Genomic DNA, 19,331 nt, shown 5'->3' with positions numbered 1-19,331 from the left:
CATGGAAACCTGGTTAGTTTTTAATTCTGGGAGATATACTGTCCTTTATTTTGATTCTACAAATTTGAATGTAGGAACAGAGCAAGAAGACAGAACAAACTAGCACAGCTCTTAAAACTCACGTGAGGCCAGGTGCAGTGGCTCATGCCTGCAGTCCCAGCATTTTGGGAAGACGAGGCAGGAGGATTGCTTCAGCCCAGCAGTTCGAGACCAGCCTGGGCAACAAAGTGAGACTCCGTCTTTACAAAAATAATTTAAAAATTACCTAGGCATGGTGGCCTGTGGTCCCAACTACATGGGAGACTGAGACAAGAGGACTGTTAGAGCCTAGGAGTTCGAGGCTCCAGTGAGCTATGTTCACATCACTGCACTCCACCCTGGGCAGCAGAGTGAGACCCTATCAAGAAAAGAAAAAAAGGAGAGGAGAGGGGAGGGGAGGGGAGGGGAGGGGAAGAGAGGGGAGGGGAGGGGAGAGGTGGGGAGAGGAGGAGGGGAGGGGAGAGGTGGGGAGAGGGGGAGGGGAGGGGAGGGGAGAGGAGAGAAGAGAAGCCTTACATGGAAGGAACATCATGCCCAGAAAAAACAAATCTCGATACTAATCATAGGCCCACATATTTTAAAAATTCAACTCACATAATTAGCAATGATATAAATAATATATGGATATAGTTATGTTTAGGTGTCACGAGTGACATACTGGTGTGAGACTGGATGAGGAGATGCTGTCTATTCCCCCTTTTTCAGAAACACAGGAAGCTGTTTATAGCCACTGAAAAAAGGCTAAATAATGATAGTTCACACAACCAACACTCAAATATTCATTGCCAGTTATACTGCTATTTGAGGAAAAAGAGGAGATTTGGTTTTCTCGCTTTTTAAATATTAAATGCCTGAGAGCTTTTGTTATATCTGTTAAATTCTTAGTATATGCCAGGAGATGTTCTAAGTGCTTTGAATGTATCAATTTATTTAAGTCTCATAATAATCTTATAAGGTAGGTATCATTATTATTGTTTCTGCAACTCAGCACAGAGCAGTTATAAAACTTGCCCAAGATCACACATTTCATTAGAGGAAAAGCCAAGATTTCAATTCAGAACTTTAACTAACATACTCTACTGCCTAATAAAATAAAGAAAAACAACATACATTGTACCCAACTGTTTCAAAAAACATTTACTACAGGCCTACTACATGCCATGGATATGTTATACATATATCATAGGTACGATATGCATAAAATAACAAAGCTTTAAAGACACTAGATTTAAACTGAAGTTCACGAGTCAGTGTCTTAGTCCCTTTGGGCTGATATAATAAAATACCATAAAATGGGTGGCTTATAAACAACACAAATTTTCTTCTCACTGTTCTGGAAGCTGGAAAGTCCAAGGTCAAGCCACCGTCAGACTCAGCGTCGGGTGAGGGCCTACTTTCTGGTTCGCTGATGGTGATGGCGCCTTCTAGCTGTGCCCTCCCATGGCGGAAGGGGCAAGATAGCTCTCTGGGGCCTCTTTTATGAAGGCACTAACCCCATTTATGATGGCCCTACTTTCATGACTCCCCATGACCTAATCACCTCCCAAAGGTCACAACTCCTAACACCATCACATTGGTGATTAGGTTTCAACATATTAATTTGGAGGAGGGGATGGGGGAGATACACAAACATTCCAACCACAGCACTCAGTCCCAATTAATTAATAATGTCCAGTTATCATAATTACTTGACTCAGGTGTTTTTGGGACTGCAGGCAGGGAGCAAGCAAGGCTTAGAAGAGTAATCTACCACTATCAAAAATAATATTGCTCATCAGGAAGAGGAAAGTTCTGGGAAACATCTGGCTAATCTTTTTGGAAAACAGGTTCTGAGGAAATTCTTAAAGAGGACTGATTATGCAATCCTGGCTACAGTCAGTACCTACTATTTTCAATGGGGATTTCTTTCCATGAACACATGACTGACTCAGTTCTTAGGCATAACTGGGGCTAACACAAACCAGAATAGCAGCAGGCCTCATCCCAAAGAAACTGCAACATAAACTTACGCCTCGAGAATTATTTTCCAGATGCTGTAGATGTTCCTGTAAGGGTTCCTTTGGTTTCTAAGGTACAAAGATGGACAATTCCTCAGATGGCCTCAGGAGACGGCTCTTAGATCTGCACTGGGCAGAACCCTGGGATTAACAAGGTGAGTGATATCTATCACTTTTGGATTTCAAGGAAGGAAAGACAAAATGATATGAGGGCCCTTACAACACTTAAAAACGACAAGGGTACTTAAGGTGGAGAGGAGCTGTTTTTTCTGGTCTTTTTGACCAGGATTGACCCTCTTTTATCTCCTTTCTATCCCCCAGTTCCCGCTCACCTGCATCTCAGGTATACGGACGTCTCTCACGTTGTCCCTTTGCTGTGCAAAGGCCCAGAATCAATTCTTCCCTGCCCTCTCCTTTCACCAACAACAGAATTGTTCAGCCCAGAAGCATTCCCTTCCCTCCTCACCACGCCCTCCTCTTATTCCTTAAAGTGGCTGAAGTCAACTAAACATAAAGGGGGAAAGGAAATATGATTAAACTAAAGCATAATCAATTAATCTCCAGTTGGTAATATGAGAAGAGATAATTACGGAAAGAGCTTTCCTACTGTTTCCCTTAAACCACAGTGCCATCCCCAGGGCAGGGGTAATCAGGAGTGGCAGGTTAGGCAGCTGGGGCACAAATGTATGGGAGTTCCGCTCTCACGTGCTGGCGCTGTGCCTGCATGACCCTGAGCGATGCCTCCTTCTGCCTCGTGCCCTCCTGCATGACTCACTTGCTTTATTCTATAGGCTCTGTGCCATCTTGGTAAAGATGGTCCCAGGGGACAAGAAGGAAAAACTTCAGCTGCTCTCAAGTCATTGCCTATGGAGAAAAAGCCATTGGTTCTACTCTCCCTTCTAATTTCTCACTAATTTCTAATTTAATTTCTGACTTAAAACTCAAACGCTTTGCTGGTGCCTGAACAACTCTCCTACATGAAAGAGGAACAAACGGTGGAGAGTAAGGACACCTTCTGGCCCCAAGGCCTCAGAATGGATTAGGCATTCGTTAGCCATTCCTGGGGCATGGTACGCAGGGGGCCTGGACACCAGTACTATTGCAGGCACAGGACCCTGTGGGCATCAGGATGCCAACCCCTCGCCCTCACCCCAGGACCACCACTCTCTCCATCAGTTTTTCTTTTTGAACAAAGAATAAATATGTGGCTATTTTACCCATCTTAAACGAAACAGTCTTCTGATCGCTCTCCACCCACTGATGACATTCCCTTTTGCAGCAGAACTCCTTTCAAGAATTGTCTACACTTGCTTTCATTTTCTCACCTTCCATTCTCTATCAAGCTCATTCCTGCCATGCTTTTACGCCTACCATCTAACCAAACTACTCTTATTGAGGTCACTAATCACCTTCACCTTGCTAAATATAAGGGTCAGTTTGTCACTCCTTCCTCCTGATCTACTTTCTTCACTGTCTTCCAGGACACAGCACTTTTTCTTGGTTTTCCCCCTACTTTACTGGGGTTCCTTCTCAGTCTCCTCTGCTCTAGGAATTTTTAATATTTGAATATCCCAGGTATCAATCATTAGTCCTCTTCTCTTCTCCATTTCTATCCACAGCCTTGGGGATCTCATCTAGTCTCATAACTTGGAAATACCATCGTGGGTCATTTGGAAGTCGTTATGTGGAACAGTCCTGTGCACTACAGGATGCCTGGCATCTCCACCACCACCCATACAATAAATGCCAGCAACAGCCTTCCTATAATTGCAACAACCAAAAATTCCCTCACCAATTTCCCAAACAGCCCTGATGGCAGAATCACTCCTGCTTAGAAACACTACTTAGAAATAGGGTCTACGCTCCTGTAGGTATAGCTTTATTCTATAGTTTGATTAGTAGAAGTGTTAACGACATATTGAAAAGCACAAAATTCCATCTTGAGTGTGGATTTTAAAATTTATTCAAGAATATCCTCATATATCCATTGGTTCTCAGCCCAGATAGTCCTTATCCTAACACGTCGATGAGCTTGGATTTCTTGTGAGAAAAGGATGGTGTTATGATAGCTGGCAGCTAAGCATCATATAACTTGAAACTTGGGAATGCTGCTATAGAAATCCATTTTGTGGTAAGAAAAAAGATGGGGAACCAGTGTGCAAGAAAAAACACTGGACTGATTTGGAAGTCAAAAGATGTGGGTTGTAATTCAGGCTCTGTGAATATACAGATATATCTGCTCATTTGGCAGAGCTTTATCTACTGGCTATGCACCAGGACCACCAAGATGAATAAAAAGTGATGTGACCTAGAAGGGAAGGCTAGAGGGAGCATATCAGTCTCTAACTGTGTCTTGATTCCTCTAACCTTAAATCTGAATCTCCAAAGTACCTTCCAAGTAAAAAAGAAAATTAAGATTCTATGCCTCAAATCTGAATCTCCAAAGTACCTTCCAAGTAAAAAAGAAAATTAAGATTCTATGCAGATGCTGGCAATATGCCTCATACAGCACACAGAAAACACAAACAGAAGCAGACACTATGGTACTAGAGAGCTGAGGTCAAGCCACCCATATGACAGTATTTTATGTTCAAATTAGAACACAAATGTTACTATAAGAAATTACTGTTATTAATGTAAAAATCACTGCATTTCTACTTCTTAATATAAGAAAGATTTAGAGTATACACTCAAACGATCCTTTGGAGCAAAATGGAATAGAAATGACAATATCAGCCTGTTTTTCTGAAAGCATTATTTGTTGTACCAAAAATAATGTGATCTTTAATCACTGTATCCCTTACATAATTCCCACTCCAATAAGGCAAATTTGCAAAGAATTTACACAGTAAAATTGTCTAGTAGCTATAGCAGCTCACAGGAGAACATGCTAAAGGGGATGGAACAACATTACGTCAACTGGCTGGAAACAGTATAGCTTCTAATATCTATCTATATCTAACATTTAAGTGAGAATTATTTTATTTTATTTTATTTATTTTATTTTTGAGATGGAGTCTTGCTCTGTTGCCCAGGCTGGAGTCCAGTGGCTATCTCGCCTCACTGCAAACTCTGTCTCCCGGATTCATGCTATTCTCCTGCCTCAGCCTCCCGAGTAGCTGGGACTATAGGCACCCACCACCACGCCTGGCTAATTTTTTTTATTTTTAGTAGAGACGGGGTTTCACTGTGTTAGCCAGGATGGTCTCGATCTCCTGACCTCGTGATCTGCCTGCCTCGGCCTCCCAAAGTGCTGGGATTACAGGGGTAAGCCACCGCGCCCGGTGTGAGAACATTTTAAAGTAATATCCTTTTGAAGAATGAGGATGTATTAAATATTTAAAGTCTTGAGATGATAAAGAAATGATCAGGAATAAAAAATGTAATTTTCTACTTACACAGATGTGAGGTTTAGGTTACTCCAAATTGTTAATACTTCTGCTTATCCTCCAACTAGAACTTTACGTACTTATATAAATAATTTTGATCCTTTCAATTACCATATGGCCCAGTGCCACTAAAAGGCTGTTTCTATTAAACTAGAGTAAGAATGCTGCTTTTAAGTCAGCCATCCCCTGCCCACACTCGGCTGTACTTGCTTTTCCCCAAACACACTATGCCCCTGTTCCTTTCTGGGCTTTGCAGAGGCTACTTCCTGTGAGAGTAGGCCTCTCTAAAGACCCACTCACCTCTACAAACTCAGCTACACTGACATCAAACAAGAAGCCCTCCTTCACCTCTGCACAGATGAAGGAGCTCCTTCCGCGCTCCCAGGCACCTTCTTCACTCTGCTCTTGCAGTATATACAACATGACTATTACCACTTACTACCTACCTGTCCTTCCAATAGATGCTGTAAGCCTAAAGTCTAGGTAATGCCAGGTATGAGAGACAGATTTGCTAGTGAGGAGAACAACTATGAAAGATAATGGTGAAAAGGCTTTGTTCCTTTTACAAAAGATCCAAACTTTGAGGTCTATTACTTCCTCCAGTCTGGTGGTATGTTGAAATTTGAACCCCAGTGTGGCTGTGTTGGGAGGTGGGGCCTAGTGGGAGGTGTCAGGGTCATGGGGGCGGATTCTTCATAAATAGATTAATGCTCTCCCCTGATGGTGAGTGAGTTCTCACTATGAACTCTGCCAGAGCTGGTTGCTGAAAAGAGCCTGGCACCTCCTCCCTCCGGCCAACCCCAAAGTATTTCCTCTCTCCCCATGTGATCTCTGCACACACTGGCTCCCCTTCACTTTCCACCATGAGTGGAAGCAGCCTGAGGCCCTCACCAGATGCCCAATTTTGAACTTTTTGAGACATCAGAATTGTAAGCCAAATAAACCTTTTTTCTTTACAAATTACCTAGTCTCGGGTATTCCTCTATAGCAACCCAAAATGAACTAAGTATTGTTAAACTCAATTTTAATGAGTAAGAACTAAAGCCAAGAAAGATGAATGTGACCTCGTTTTTCCCATGTTCCACTATTCCCACATTGTCCCACTCAATGGACAAGGGCCCTTGTTCTCTGAACATGCACCATGAGTCAGAAACAAGGCGTACAGCTAGAGTGACTACAGATCCTGGTTTACCTGGAACAGCAATGGTTTAAACTGTTATTCTGGTGTAATTACCAATAGTGCCCTGCCCTGGTTCACTCTCCAAAGCGTCTGGTTTAAACAACTACCCCTAAGTATAAAAGACTGAAAGTCCACTTATATAAACATATATGTAGTCCATGTCTAGAGCGAGACAAGCATTTGGGAAAAACAGTGCTATTTTAATAAAAAGGATGACAGTTATCATTCACTGAATTGTTTACATGCTAAGTCCTTTACATATGTAATTTAATCTTCAAACATCTACTAAAGCAGATATCATTATATCCAATATTCAAGTAAGGAGACTGGAGGTCTTAGAGACCTAAAAGAGATCTTAGAGAAACCAAGTACTCAAGGGCACACAATTAATTAACATGAGAAGCTGACTTGCATCTAGATTAATCATTCCAGATGATATATGGCAATTCCTGAAACTACAGAACACAGACACAGTTCCTTGGGATATCCTGAAGGGGTGGGAAGAAGAAAAGATGAGAGATAAGGATGAAGCTAGGGACCAAGAAGAAATTAAGGCTGCCCTTCCTACAATATGAGTATCTTTTTTCTAACTCCTGGGCCTTTGGTAGCTCTACTAAGCAGGGTGTGTGTGTGTGTGTGTGTGTGTGTGTGTGTGTGTGTGTGTCTGTGTCTGTGCACATATGCACCCATATTTGTCTTTTAATAAAAACCAATGGAAGAGAAAGGTTTAATGTTTAAAGCTTTAAAGGGCAAAACCGAAGACTACACATTGAAGGAGATGACAAAGACAGATGAAAAGCCATTCAACTGATACAGAACTCTGGACTTAGGAAGATCACAGGGAAACTGTCACAAGTATTGAAATTGGAGGTTCAAGACAAGTTTTCCTAAAATTTCTAAGGAGCAAGTATAGCCTAGTTGAAGTCTGGGAGAAAGTAAAAGAAAGTAGGGGAGAGAGAGACAGGGCATTAGCTGATATAATATGGTATTATGTGGCAATAAAAGCTGTATTTTTCCCATCTGATATGAACCTTAACATGGTGAGACTGTATGTTCTTCAAAGGCAGAAACAATGGATTTCATCCTATTCTAATATTATAACTTTCACAAAGCTCGCTTTAGAGGAAACAAATAGTCTTTGCAAAATTATCTTAGTAGAGCTTAAAAAAAACAAACAAAAAAGATTTTATATTCTAACCTTGTCTTATTTTTACATTTTCTCTACTGCATTCAGGTTAATATAGATACAGTCTCAATATCCAGGTATTAAAACCAGGTCACAGAGAATGACTTGAGTAAGATGACAGTCACCGGTGCAATGAGGAGGAGAATCAGTTGCAGTCTCACACCTATCAGGTAATTACACACTGACCCCATTTTTACAAACTCAGCCAAATTAAAGACTGCAAACCAATAATAAATGGTCACCAAACTCTCACCAATTCAATCTGCAATCTAGTAATCATATCTGCCTTTAAGATTAATGTGGCAATTAAACAAATCAATCTGTAAAACAAAACAAAACAAAACAAAAAACTAGTGTAAAACACATACACACACACACACACCATCCGTAAAAATTTAGAAAGACATAAATACACATGCTATATGTACACATTTCTTTTTCTGCAGAGAAAACCAAGAAACTGCTAATAATGATTACCTTTGGATAGAGGAAAAACAATGAGAAAAAAGGAAATCTTATTTTTCATTTCATAACTTCCATTTTTTTTTAACTTTGTAAAGACAGGGTCTCCCTTTATTGCCCAGACTGGCCCCAAACCCATGACCTCAGGTGATCCTTCTGCCTTGGCCTCCCAAAGTGCTGGGATTGTAAGTATGAACCACCTCATTTTATACCTTTCACTTATTGTATTACTTTTTTTCAATAAACAATTTATACAATGACTCATACTTTGTGCTAAAAACCTATTTTTTTCCAGAATTTCAGAAAAGAAGAAGGTACCAGACACGTCATGTCAGAAGAGCTCCCCTTCCTCCTCCTCCTCTTCCTCAGCCTACTCAACATGAAGACGTTTCTGATGATCTACTTCTACTTACTGTATAGTAAATACATTTTCTCTTCCTTATGATTTTCCTAATAACACTGTCTTTTTTACTTTATTGCACAAATACACTATATAATACATATAACATATAAAATATGTGTTAATTGACTGTGTATGTTATTGGTAAGACTTCTGGTCAACAATAGGCTATTAGTAGTTAAGTTCTGGGGTAGTCAAGAGTTATATGCAGAGTTCTGACTCCATAGGAGACTGGCACTCCCTAACCCCCATGTTGCGTGCAAGGGTCAACTGCAGACTAAGACAGGAACACACTGCTCTTTCTCATTCCCGGAGATGCTGAGCACCACACCTCCAGGAAGCATGATACTGATAATGTAGGCATACATCTCAGTCAAATCATTCATTAATAACAGTGCAGGAGTTCAGTATATTCAGCCCTGCCTAGAGACTGTGATATGCCCCTTGTTATTCAATTCTGTATATAGTCCACTCTCAAGAAGTTTTGTTTTTATGTTTGAGACAGGGTCTCAGTCTGTCACCCAGTCTTGAGCGCAGTGGTGCAATCACAGCTCACTGCAGCCTTGACCTCCCAGGCTCAAGCAATCCTTTCACCCTAGCCTCCCCAGTAGCTGGGACTACAGGCATACACCACCACACCTGGCTAATTTTTGCATTTTTTTGTAGAGGTAGGGTTTTGTCATGTTGCCCAGGCTGGTCTCAAACTCCTGGGCTCAAGTGATCCTCCCACCTCAGCCTCCTAAAGATTACATGCATGAGCCACCACATCTGGCCCCTTGATACATTTATCCTTATGGAAAATGTATTTTTTACTGTAAATACATATGTATTTTTAAAGGCATATAATGAAATCACAGACATCAGGTCAACCTTAGATTTTTTTTTAATATAATCTGTATTAAAATTTCTGATTATTAATATGGTACATACTTGCTTTACATAATCTGTATTTTAAATGAACACAGTAATTATTTTCCTATAGTTCTACCACTTGGAGAAAATCATCATTAACACTTTAGTATGTTTTCTCCTAGGTTTTTATCCCCCCATATAGTGTTTTTTTTTTTGAGACTGAGTTTCACTCTTATTGCCCAGGCTGGAGTGCAATGGCGCAATCTCGGCTCACCACAACCTCCACCTCCCAGGTTCAAGTGATTCTCCTGCCTCAGCCTCCCGAGTAGCTGGGATTAGAGGCATGCACCACAACGCCCGGCTAATTATATATTTTTTAGCAGAGATGGGGTTTCTCTATGTTGGTCAGGCTGGTCTCGAACTCCTGACCTCTCGCGAGGTGATCCACTCGCCTCGGCCTCCCAAAGTGTTGGGATTACAGGCATGAGCCACCGCGCCCAACAGTTTTTGTTTTATTTTAAAGGTTATAATATATTATGTCCTGATAATGTCACTTTTCAGGTTATCATTTTTACATTTCATTAAAGAGTTAAAAAAATCTATAGATAGGCAGGTAGATAAACTCTCTTATGGCTGCATAATAGTCTGCCTTCTAGTTGCACTGTATGCGCATTCTTATCTTTCTTCTCCCACTGCCAAAATTGGGAATTACAGAGGTCTGCAATATCCCTGATGAACACAGATGCGAAAATCCTCAACAAAACATGACCTCACTGAACTCAACAGCACATCAAAAAGATAATCCATTATGATCAAATGGGTTTTATATCAGGCATGCAAGGATGGTTCAACATATGCAAATCAACAAATGTAATACATCACCTAAACAGAATCAAGGATAAAAACCATATGATTATCTCAATAGACACAGAAACAGCATTTGATAAAATTTAACATCCCTTCATGATAAAAACATCAACAAACTAGGCACAGAAGGAACATACCATACATGGGGAAATGACACCCTCTTCAATATATGGTGCTGGGAAATTAAATAGCTGAATGTAGATGAATGAAACTGGATCCCTGTCACCATATATAAAAATCAACTATAGATGAATGAGTTACATTTATGTACACATTATTTATATGTGTGTCATGTATATGTTTTTGAATCTTCAATAATACAACATGCTAAAATTAATAATGGTCATGTACTATAAATCCACAGCTAACATCATACTAAATGAGGAAAATTGAAAGCATTTTCTCCCAAAAACTGGAATAAGACAAGGATGCCTACTTTCACCACTCCTATTCAATATAGTACTGGAGGTTCTAACCAGAGAAATAAGGCAACAGAAATAAATAAAATACATCCAAGGGTACGCATGGTGGCTCACACCTGTAATCCCAGCACTTTGGGAGGCCAAGGCAGGTGGACAGCTTGACCTCAGGAGTTCAAGACTAGCTGGGCAACATGGCAGAACCCCGTCTCTGCAAAAAATACAAAAATTAGCCAGCTGTGGTGGCACACCCCTGTGGTGCCAGATACTCAGGAGTCTGAGGTAGGAGGATTGCTTGAGCCCCAGAGGCCAAGACTGCAGTAAGCTCTGAGTGTGCCACTGCACTCTAGCCTAGATGATACAGCAAGACTCTGTCTCAAAAAAATAATAAAAAAGAAAAAAAGAAATAAAAGGACAAATTAAAAAATTACAAAAGGAGAAGCCAACTTATCCTTATTTGCTGATATTATCTTTTATCTAGAAAAACCTAAAGACTTCACCAAAAAACTCTTCAGATTTGATGATTCATAAAGTTACAGGATACAAAATCATTGTACAAAAACAGAGTGTTTCTACACATCAATAATGATTGAACTGAGGAAGAAATCAAGAAGCCAAACCTCATGTACAACAGCAAGAAAAGCCTCAGGCAGGTCCTTCAGGAGATATTCCAGAAGAAGGCTTTGTTATCATAGGAGATGACAGCTCTATGAGTCTTATGGCCCCTGAAGACCTTCCAATACAAGATGTGGAGGTGGAAAGTGATATTGGTAATCTTGACCCTGTATAGGCCTAGGCTAAAATGTGTGTTTGTGTCTTAGTTTTTAACAAGAAAGTTTGAAAAGAAATAATTTTAAAAATAGAAAAAAAGCTTATAGAACAGGAACATAAATAAAACATATTTGCACAGCTGTACAATGTATTTGTATTTTAAGCTAAGTGTTACTACAAAAGAATCAAAAAGTTAAAATTTAAAAGTTCATAAAGTAAAAAAGTTACATAGTAAGCTAAGGTTAATTTCATATTGAAGAATAAAAATTATGAATAGGCAGGGCACAGTGGATAAAAATTTTTAATTTTTAAAAATTAAAAATAGGCCTGTTATCCCACCTCTTTGAGAGGCTGAGGAGGGTGGATTGCTTGAGCCCAGGATTTCGACACCAGCCTGGGCAACACAGTGAGACCTTGTTTCTACAAAAAAAAAAAAAAAAAAAAAAAATTAAAAATTAGCTGGGTATGGTGGAATGTACTTTTAAAAAATTAAAAATTAGCTGGGTGTGGTGAAATGCACTTGTAGTCCCAGCTACTTGATAGGCTGAAGCAGGCGGATCACTTGAGCCCAGGAGGTCAAGGCTTCAGTGAGCTGTGACAATGCCACTGCACTCCAGTCTGGGTGACAGAGACCCTAGTCTCAAAAAAAAAAAGAAATTTCAAAATAAATGTGCAGCTTAAGTACACAGTGTTTACAAAGTATACAGAAAAGTGCAATAATGTCCTAGGCCCTCACATTCACTAAATACTCACTGCCTCACCCAGGGCAACTTCCAGACCTGCAAGCTCCATTCTAGGTAATACCCCATACGGGTGTACCACTTTTAAATCTTTTAAACTGTATTTTTACCATACCTTTTCTATGTTTAGATACACAAATATCTACCACTGTATTACAATTGCCTAGAGTATTTAGTACAGTCACATGCTGTAAAGGTTTGTGGCCCTAGGAGCCATGGGCTATCATACAGCCTGGGTGTGTAGGAGGCTATACCATCCAGGTTTGTAGAAGTACACTCTATAATATTCGCACCTCAACAACAATCACCTAAAGACACATTTCTCAATATGTATTCCTGTTAAATGACAGATGACTGTATATTACCAATGTAATTATATATTAATATTATAATGTAATTACATATTATATAAAGAAAAAATCTGAATACACGACTTGAATATTTTCCCCAGGTGACTGCCTTTTTGTGATTTGATATAAGCAAAATTAAATTATTTAAATTTTTAATATCATTACACATATGAATTGTTCTGTTTTAACCTTTGCTTCTATGTTTTAGTACATTCTTTCTCCCAAGCCCAAGATCAGATATTCATATACACTCTTTTCTAGTATATGCATTACTACATTTTTACATTCATTATTTGCAGTGGCACTTTTATCAATACAACATTCTTCTGAGCTTTCCATTCTGCTCCAAGTATTTTCTATTTTATCAACATCATACCATTTTCAAATTAATATCTAGCATTACAACTTTCCCTTCATTATTCTTCTTTACTGTATAAACATTTCTTGGCTCTTATATATTCTATAAAAATGTAAAACAATTCAGAATCACTGATCTATGAGAAACTCCCGAGATTTTGCTTGGAGTTATATTCAACTTACAAATCAATATAAAATACTAAAACTAAAGAATTGTCTTCCTATCCAGAAACATGAGTCTCCTCATCATCTTCAGAGCAAAGTTTACTAGTTTCCTTTCTATAGGCCATTTGAGTTTCTTACCAAGTTTAATTCCTGGCATATTTTGTGTTGCTACTATGAATGGGCTTTTTTTCTCATATTTTTAAACTGGTTATTATCATACACAAAAGATCATGATATTTACATGATTTATAGTGGAACCCTACTAAACTCCATTTTAGTTGATTGCCTTGGGAACTTTTTATTATCTGCAAATAATTTTTAGTCTCCTTTTCAACAGTTCTCTCTGTCACCCAGGGTGGAGTGCAGTGGTATAATCCTCCCACCTCAGCCTCCGGAGTAGCTGGAACTACAGGTTGCAATTACTGTGCCCAGCTGATTTTTTAAAATTTTTTTGCAGAGACAGGGTCTTGAACTCCTGAACTCAAGTGATCCTCCTGCCTCGGCCTCCCAAAATGCTGGGATTACAGGTGTGAGCCACTATGTGTGGCCCATCAGTGCTACCTTAGACAGTACTGATAACAGCAAGTATGTTGCTAATTCTAATACAATTTTAGGTCAAATTCACCGTTTTAGTATTTTGGCTGAGTTTGACCTGAATATTGTTTAAAAAATTATAGATACTTCCCATAAAATATTAACAGTAAATATCTCTAAACATTGACAGGAGTGAAGTTCTTTTCCTTCACATTTTCCCAGTAAACAGATTTCTGATTTTCTTTCTATTAATTAGACTAGCCATGAACTCTCCCTATTTATTTTCCAAGTTTCCTTAAATGAATGGACACACGTACATGCCCACACATACTCACTCTTATCACCTTATTTCTCCTAGTGTTCTTTGTTTTGAGAATTTTTAACTTCGAATAATCTTGGCTAGCAATCAATATCTTGCAGAAGGCAAGAGAGAATCAAACCTTAAGAAAAGCTTTCTCCCCAGGCGCAGTGGCTCACGCCTGTAATCCCAGCATTTTGGGAGGCTGAGGCGGGCAGATTACGAGGTCAAGAGATCGAGACCATGTTGGTCAACATGGTGTAACCCCGTCTCTACTAAAAATACAAAATTAGCCAGGTGTGGTGGTGTATGCCTGTGATCCCAGCTACTCGGGAGGCTGAGGCAGGAGAATCGCTTGAGCCCAGGAGGCGGAGGTTGCGGTGAGCCGAGATCGCGCCGCTGCACTCCAGCCTGGGCACCAAGAGTGAGACTCTATCTCAAAAAAAGAGAAAAAAAAAAATAGCTTTCTCTTCAGAAACAATATTCTTCAGTCCTTTGTGAAAGATAGGACATCTAAAAATGATGTGTGGATACAAATTTCTCAAAGTAAGCTGACTCCACTAATAAAAATGATGCCTCATTCTTTTTACTAAAATATATTTGTACCCAATTAAGACTGCAGTACAAAATACCATAACATAAAAATATTAGCAAACTGATAATAGGGAAGTCATAACATTCTCAACTCAGAGCTTCATAAAAACCAAATTCCAATATTCTTAATATTAGACTTGCACGTTAACCAATGGATATGGCAATTTCTTCAATCAGTATCAAATCCTGTTTCTTTCATATTTCATTAGGTAATCATCACGCCAAACCTATCTCAAAATCTGAAATAACTAGTTTGCGATACATTATCAGAAAATGTCAATCTCAAATATAAACAGCTGAACTTTTCATTTTTATTCTACTAGGGAAGTTTCAAAGCGCTGAAACATGCAAACTGTTACTCATCTTCTAAAAACAGAAATAAAATAATTAGGTCACAATGGATGGCTCCTTTCTTGGCCAAAAAAAGGATGATGAATGCAACTGGAATGTTTATTGTCACTGAAATTCTTCAGGCCTGGATTCCAAGTATGCGTCTTGATGCAGGTTACTATGACAACTTAAACTACAGAAAATGTCACACCCCCTCCTATCAAGTAGTTTTCTCTGCAAGATCATTTCAAGCCTTCTAAAACTTGCATGCACAAATTATCTGTAACAACAATAAACACCTCATTACAAGTTTTATTCAAAATGCCCCATCTAAACCTGTAAAAACAGGTATAAGCATATAAAAATAATTCCATTAAATCTACACGGGATAAAAAAACCTGAAAACACACACACTCACATACACATACGTACACATACCCTTTAAAATATAAAATATTGAGAGTATTTTTAAACTACTTTCCATTACCAGAGGCACAGTACATTACTACCATATGTTTCATTCCAGAAACTATGGAAAATTACTTGCAAGGCAGTTTTGAACTATTATAGAACTAAGTCCTGTTTATCATTATTTTCCCTTCACTAATGCATCTTATGGGAAGGTACTAGAAAGGGGGGATATGGGAAGATACAGTCCTATCTAGAACAGAAAGAGAAGCAAACAAATAATCTGTAAAAGTTATTGTTTTACCCAATCTGTCTTTTTACACAAAATATGAGCTTTAAAGTTTCTTTTCACACAGCATAACAAACTTGTGATAAACTGTAAATTATTCTCTAATATCACATGCTCTAAAAGAAAAATGGCTCAAGAGAAGCTGCATCATTATGGAAAAAAATGTGAGTCAGTAGAAAGATACTCTGATTGCAAAAAATTAACAATTTTAACTAGCTCCATGAAAAAAAAATTAAGACAGTTTTACAGTGTAGCAATTCTGAGACTACAAAGCTGGTTTTGCTGCCCATCAAAGTTAACATGACTAGAATTGGATGTTTCATCCAGAAAGGTTTAGGGAAGTCCCTCTCCTGTAAAGTGGGTACAGTAGCCACCACAGGCAAACAAGTTTCCTAAGTTTCAGATATAAATATACCTCAATGCTAGGCAGACCCTTCATTTATCTAAAACATTTTAAAATAACACTTCATTCAAAAAGGGAAACAAAGTAGTAAGCTAAAGGAGTCTCTTTGTTCTGTAAGTCAAGGATCAAAATCAAAGGCTGCTGATCTAGAGAATATTGAGTGTTTGAGAAGAACCCGCAAAAAATGAAAATTCTTCAGCAGCAAACTCCAAGCAACTCATACAATCCCCACCTGTATTAGTGGATAACTACTAGTGATCCAGAGGAACAAAACAACTAAAATGTTCAAACCCAAATACACAAAATCCCCAAACATTAAGCCTCAACCACAGTTCCTGTTGGTATAACTTACACATAGATTCTCCTTAATAAAAAATAATTAATGTATAAAAGAAAGCTTTATTGCACAGCTTCATCAGTAATGGTAGCCAAAACTAAAATTTAAGTGACTATCAGAGAGAACTTTAGTCAATTGTACTACATAGTACATTTCTTTTTTCTTATGCTTTTCCTTTTTAGGCCATATTACAAATGGCAGGGCCTTAAACATAGGGTCTGAATAGGCCTTTTTGACTCTCACGTGGATAGAACAAAATTGCTTCATTAGAACCAGGCTATCTTTTGACTCTCAACATTTGTGGCCTTCTAGTCATGGTTTTTGCTAATGCTGTAAGCAACATACCAGGGTCTACAAAAGGGAAATGAACTGGTGAGGATATGGATTTGCGGTTTTAGGAGTCCAGTCTCTCCACATAATCTAGCAATTATTAGAAAGCTGCGAAGTTAGTTTTTTATTTCGGGGGAAATCAGTTTATGTGAGACCGTCGAGATCCAGCATTTAGTTAAAAATTCACGCACATAACTTTTGCAAATGAGAGATTAAGGAATTTATGAGACAGCACGCTGGCTGGTGCCCTCACAGAGTTTATTCACCTGTAAAGTGTGAACAATTTATTCATAAGTGATTTACCCATTACAAACAAGGTCAAATTATTTTCCCTCCTGGGACCAGTAAGTAATTTAAATGCTCAAGGGACAAGAGATGACATACAGCAAACATACTAAAACTGAGACGTAATTTAGTTGAATATCCTCACCCAAGGAGATTTTTATGCCCCCCTTGACTTAATGAAGCCAATAATAGACACTATTAAAGAAATGGAAACACAAGCTATAGGATTTTCCAGACTTCACCAAGATTATCACAGAGAAAAGTCTGAAAAACTAGTTAGCCATCAAGATTTTCTAGCCTTTCACTATGAGAAATACTTCTCTACTTTAAAAGAGGTTGCCAATTTATAGCATTAATAGAACAGTGCTCAGAAAGCCCAAGAGTGGTGACACACAGCTTTGAAATATTTTGCTTCAGACTCCAAACGTGAAACCCACGGCATGTTTTATGATGCTTTTAGTGTCGACCCAAATTTGGACCTAGGAATTATACTGCAGTGGCAACAGATACCATCACCAACTATACTTAGTCCTTCTCTAAATAAAGGGCTTACAAATGATGATTCTTAAGAGTTTACTAATGAACATGACCTATGAAAGTCTCCCAAAACTTTGAAAGATTTTTTTAAAAAGCCATTGAAAGGGCTACTCTTCTAGGATGTAATGCATGTAAGGAGTATACCTCAGCACCACTCACCTCAGCACGCAGGAGTCTCCCAGCCAGTGAGAACGAGGTAGTCTTGAGGAAGGACAGCACCACACAGGTATTCTAGGAGGATCTACACAGGCACCTGCAAAAAGTGTGTAAAAATTAGTCCTGGCTAATTTTTATCTTAAAAATACTAAATCATTCCATTTTAACATACAATCACCAAAGAGCAAAATACAAGTACATGGCTTCAAATAAATTTCCCAAGAATTTTCCTCCCCTGACCCCACTCTTCCCCCTTAGCCATTTGAATTGCAGTTCTTGTGGGGTGGGTTTGTTTGGTTTGGTTTCAATTAGCATTTTTGTGCTTTTGAAAAAGGAATTTCAGTTGTTTCTATAAAAGGTCATTTGATTGGCCCATGGAGTTCTAGGAGAGACTTTGTGTCTTCTTTTTCTACCGACCCCAGCTCCCTGTGATATCACACTAATTTCTTGAAAGCAGTTTTACATTTGGAAAAATTGCCTAAGGCCAGGGCTAAAACTGAAGTTGAAGGAGACCTCTCAGGTCCTAAAAAATAAAAACAAAAAATACACTGCACTTCTCCTTGGTGAGTACAAATTCCTACTACTGACTAACCTAAGAAAGAGGGTAACTTGGCACCGTTTCTTTTGACCATTTTATTGCCTAATGCTGTGAGAATGTGAAACTTTGCCACAACATTAGCTATAAAGAAAGCCCAAGGAAGAAATCTTGGCCACAAGATGGGAATTGATGCAATTCATATGTCTGCCACATTCAGACTATGCCCTTCACAGATGTTTCTGCATTTATTTATAGAAAGATTTACTTTAGCAACAAGACCAGCTTCCATCAACCATTTTTTTTAAAAATCTATCCAGACACGAAACTACTTTTATTATGAATAGAAAATGCCACCCCCAAATGTTAAAATCCTTAGATTTCTTAGTCATGAAATAGTATGAAATATCAAATTAGAGCACAAGGAGAAAGAGCTGGCAGACCTCAAATCTGATGCAAATGTAAGAAAATATACACATTTCAAACACCATTGAGGAAAGGGGAAGTTAGTCGAAAGTTTCCCCTTTCATAGCTGGGCTCTCCCTGCACAGCTGCTATATCCCTGAATGAAGACTTTGTCTCCAAAGCTGGTTACTACACTCACACTTCATATAACTTAATAGTTGTTATAAAAATGCCAATGGCTTCCTGATTATTTTTTACATAGTGCTAGAGTTGTAACACAAAGGTGCATTAGTGCCCGCTTCCAAATCTTAAAAAGAAGGTAGCAGTCACATTAATTTTTTTTTCCTAATAAAAATATATAGGTTTAAGCTAGCTAGATATCACAGAATTTCTACTACATCTTCTTATACCAGATGTTGGGTTAGAGTCTTCTGGCTTCAAGTAGACCTACCTACCTACCTCCTAAAGAAGCTAAAAGAAATATACACATCTGAGGGTGACAGGATTTGGCAAAAGAGCCTGTCTGTGGAGGGTGTCATCCAAAAAGCAATGAAGGGTCAATCCTGCTGGGAAAGAGGACTGGGTAGCAAATTCAAAACCAAGTGAGAAGAGACTAAATGGACTAACAACCACCCTAATTCCCATCCTTGGGCCTGGGAGCTGTCTGGAGTCTAGCCTGTTGTCAAAAGTATTCTTACTCACCTAAATCAAAATCT

The 19,331-nt window shown here is 38.8% G+C and overlaps 2 protein-coding genes across 7 annotated transcripts in view; both read right to left on the bottom strand.

Moving 5' to 3' along the window:
• MED21 (mediator complex subunit 21) overlaps positions 1–19,331 on the bottom strand; it is a 1,150,573-nt gene that overhangs the window by 1,036,601 nt on the left and 94,641 nt on the right. The window lies entirely within an intron of this gene.
• Positions 1–19,331, bottom strand: part of RASSF8 (Ras association domain family member 8) — a 115,311-nt gene that overhangs the window by 60,431 nt on the left and 35,549 nt on the right. For 3 of the 4 annotated variants that reach the window (XM_050746747.1, XM_050746748.1, XM_050746744.1), the window contains exon 2: positions 17,679–17,772. The gene's annotated coding sequence lies outside the window, so the exon portion shown is untranslated. Of the gene's footprint in view, positions 1–1,368; positions 5,150–17,678; positions 17,773–19,331 lie in introns of those variants that run through there. The other variant, XM_050746743.1, reaches the window with a different exon arrangement.

The sequence above is a fragment of the Macaca thibetana genome, chromosome 11, assembly GCF_024542745.1.
Source record: "Macaca thibetana thibetana isolate TM-01 chromosome 11, ASM2454274v1, whole genome shotgun sequence".
NCBI classification, from domain to species: domain Eukaryota; kingdom Metazoa; phylum Chordata; class Mammalia; order Primates; family Cercopithecidae; genus Macaca; species Macaca thibetana.
This window is presented reverse-complemented; position numbering and strand designations above follow the sequence as displayed.